This window comes from Photinus pyralis, unplaced genomic scaffold, assembly GCF_008802855.1.
Source record: "Photinus pyralis isolate 1611_PpyrPB1 unplaced genomic scaffold, Ppyr1.3 Ppyr1.4_LG5, whole genome shotgun sequence".
Taxonomy (NCBI): Eukaryota; Metazoa; Arthropoda; class Insecta; order Coleoptera; family Lampyridae; genus Photinus; species Photinus pyralis.
Window position 1 is genome coordinate 23,353,140 of NW_022170596.1, and position 4,367 is coordinate 23,357,506.

Genomic DNA, 4,367 nt, shown 5'->3' on the forward strand with positions numbered 1-4,367 from the left:
CCGGTTGTATGGACCAGGAAACTGCCTGCTACCCAAAGGGGTTGTAAGGTGAAGAAGAACCCGCAATTTTTCAAGAAATATCCAAGACAGGGCCCCCTTACGTTAATTGTGAATAACGCTATGACCTGAAGTACGGTTGGGAAGGAACGTAAAAGGAAATAACATAATGGCGTAAAAGTATAATTCGTATTTTGAATGTCTTTGCATGTTGATCACATAATTGATTGATAATAAAGCATGATAAATATAAATCACATACACAAAGCATGATATATAAAAACAGATTAAAAGCAAGTTTCAAAACAAAGAACTGGTTCGAGTACAAGGACGTCACAAAACAAGTCAGCTGTACAGTCGCTGACTTATCTTTGGTGCAATAAAACCCTTATATTAAAAGCAAGATGGAAAATTATATGGCCTTGCTGGTCAAATCAAACTAAAGACAAAATATGTGGAAATCAGTGAATTGCAGCTCATGTATCGCACATAGATTCTAAACCGAAGAGTTTTTGTTAGCAGGATTTCGCCCCTAAGATGGGTAACTTGTCCTTCGTTCAGAGAATTCAAGCCTACAGTCGAGAATCGAGACCAGTTCCGGCGTTAGGTGTCGCAACTAATGTCGTTACAGTTATTTGCCACACCCGCGAACGCGATCGCCTCATTCACGGTGCTTGTTTAGAAACAACAGTAAATACACACACCAAACAATTCCATAACTTCTACATATTTAAACGAATTACCAAAATTTATAAATTTAGCTTCAGGTCAAGATCATGTAACCAAAACATAGTTATAAATTGAGTAACATTTACACCAAAAGTAAACAATTTCAAAACAATAAAAATTAACGGTATACGTGATGCATGGAGGTTAAACTATGTCAATTTAAAAAACAAAAGTTGAAAATTATAAATAAATATAAAGTCTTGTATATGAAACACAAATAAATTACAAAGAAATACAAAGATTATTACCTGCATTAAGTAACAACAAACTTAGAATTTTGCTTGAACCTATGAGGAATGTTGTTCCGCTCTGTTGTACAGCAGTCTGCCAAGTTGTGTTTCTGTAAGACCAAACGCTCTTTTATCAATATCGCTAGCGTATTGTCATCCGCGAAAAGTGTCCAGTGGGCGGCCATGTCACATGTTGGTATGTCGTTAACGTACATAAACAAAATAATGGGACCAAGCATAGAGCCTTGTGGAACTCCATATTTAACAGGCAAGATGTTGGATTTAACAGATTGGTGAACTACCTACATATTGTTTACGGTTATTTAGAGCGTAGGAATTCCACCGCATCTTCACCAAAATTTAGGTATTCCAATTTCTCTGTAAGAATGGAGTGCGGGACGCTATTAAAGGCCTTACTCAAATATTTCTACATCCAAAAATCAACACTAATAAGACTGATACAAAAATGTGCCACTAGCTCTCCTACTATACATTTACCATTATTCCAATTATTGTAGAGTGCACTATATTGTACTTACGTAGGTATACTTCTAAGAGAATATCCAATTTTGTATTATTGAATTTAATAGTTAATAGTAAGTACCTACCTACCTATAATTTTGAAACGATTCTTTTTTCTCTGCTACTTCAATATGCAAATTAAATAAGTCGCTCAAATTGTCCATTCGCTTTATTCATCTCGGTTAATCCATTTATGCAATAAGTCAGTGATAGATTAGCATAGGTATTTTACTAAGACAGTTGGTCAATAAGATTACCAAAATCCTCCTACTGAAATAAAATTTTGTAGCCACTATAAATAAATTAGTTATCTTAAGCAGAGCATCAAATTGGAACTATTCCTTTTAAGCGACACGGAAACGTATTTAGAGGCAATTACCTATGCTGTTTGTTACACAATGTAATCACAGATCGTAGCTTAATATGTGAATACTCCATTAAGATATGACAAAAAAACTTAAGATCAAAATGCCATGAAAATCGATGTTTCGAAATAGGTAGCAACATTCTTAATTTCATTGGAAAGTTGGGTGATTTATAATTATTGCGTATTATTTTGAAGAGATGAAATAATTGTTAAACTTGAAGAGCAAGGTTAACTATTTGCAATGTAAGTGCTGTAACAACCATTGTATTCTATTTGATTGTTCTTAAGTCGGTGCAAAAATTTAGTATACATATGTACATCCATCGTTTCCGGACTATTATAATACGGTCAAGTATGAAGAGATCGGCCATGAGATCTTCGACAGTAAATCATATCTATCATAATTAGGGTGGGTTTTTTCGTTTGTCATTATTTTGTAAAAGCTCCTAATTTGTGGATAGGTCAAAAATAGCGACAGCTGAACACCTACCGTTGTAACAATGATTATAAATAAATCTTAAATAATAGATCGCTCACTTTCTAAAATATGAATTTTTGGGTTACATCAATTTAGATATCATCGTACAAGTGAAACATTGCATCGTTTCCGCCACCTGCATAAGGTCAGTTTTGACGTGTATATTACTTCGAAGATCACTTGTATACATAACATATTGTTACTGTTCAGAAGTTTGCAGTTTCGAAATTCAGTTTACATTCTGCCCACGTAATATTGTTCTTATTAGATCCAAGCTTAATTATGTTGAATATTTGACATTCTTGTGTAACATCTACCTACGTGGAATCCACAGCGCATTGAATTGCTAATATCCGCTAATCAGAAAAGAAGTTATTATGAGTTACTTTTATATGCCTTCTGATTCAGTTAATTTTTTCGTTAAAATGTCTCATGATCAAGTGTTATTGTTTTCTTTTGTATTTACCCATATACTTGATGTAACAAATATAATTAACAAAATTTAATTACAAGAATAAAAAAAACATTTTTGTACTCCGTGGACCAAATCGACGTGTTTTGAAGCCTAAAGTGTCACTCTTTCTCCGCGACACGGGACAAAAAGTGACAGTATACACTTAAATGTCAAACAGAATTTAAAAAATGCACCATATTTTATACTTATTACATACATCGTTTTCCATATCTTTTTGAATTCGGGAGACATTCGTTCCCTCGTACTTTTGTTCTCCATTAGAAACATATAACTCTCCCTCTTAATTGCACATAGGCGATCACTTTTTGATCAGTTCGAATATTCTTAGCTGAATCATTTTTATGGACTTTTTTGCACACCCGTTGGGCGCGAATCATCTCGGGGAAATGTTTAAGCAAACCCAGAAAAGTATACCTAGAAAGGCACACACTTTTATTCTTCTGTTCGTGTTCCTAACATAATTAAAAAAGAAACGCAAATGCTGGGTATTTTCTGGGTGTAGCTCCTAAACGCGATAGATTTTGGAACTACAAATAGGTACATAATAGCCCTGACAACCTTTTCCACTTGTAAATATGTACTGAAGGTAAATATCTTTGTTTACCCGTACACGTACACAGGATTGAAAAGGTTCTTATGCTTTACACTTTTCGGTAATCAACGAATGTTTCTTTTGTGCAAGCTCTCAATTATCTGTATATCATTTTCCCAAACTGTGGTCTTCTTTTACCTTTGGGATTCCTGCGAGAAGCCCCGACTAGTGTAATAATCTTTGGCGACATTCTCAGAATTAAAGAAATCAAATTTGCTCTGGAGTATAGAAGATGATTGTACCCTTCGTTTAATTAAATTCGCATTCGATTGTTATTGGTGAGTGATTATCATAACAATAACAAGTGTATCGCCTATATGACAGATTACAGATTACGATTACAATCGTGTTTTGTCCAGCTCCTGCAGTGATTCACAACCAAACACAACATAGGCCTTTGTCACTATTTTTGATACACACCTGCAGAGTTTTCAATATTGCAATTCTTTCGAATCTATGATCATATTTGCTAGTACTCCATTCCTGGTTTCCACAATTCCAATAGGTAAGCAATTTAGTATAGATCTTGAAAAATAAATTTGATGAAGAATTCGAATCTCATTTTCCGTATAACTCTCATACTTTTTTTTTAAAAGTTTCCTGACTTTTATTTTCAAAGGAACGCTTTGGGAACCATTTGCCTGACTTCGCAGTATTTTCTCCATAACTCCTTAATCTCTATCTTTTCTCTCTCTCTTTCTCTCTCCCCCCCCCTCTCCCTCCTCTCTCTCCTCCAGCTCACTCCCTCTCACTCTCGCTCTCGCTTTCGCTCTCCCTCTCACTCTCACTCTCGCTCTCACTCTCACTATCACTATCACTATCACTCTCACTCTCACTCTCACTCTCACTCTCACTCTCACTCTCACTCTTACTTTTAAACTGATAGTTTTAACGAGGAAGCCTGAAACTTTCAACAAGTCGATTGTGCGCGGAAAAAATAAGATTAGTTTAGGCATGTCGTTAATATAAATATATAA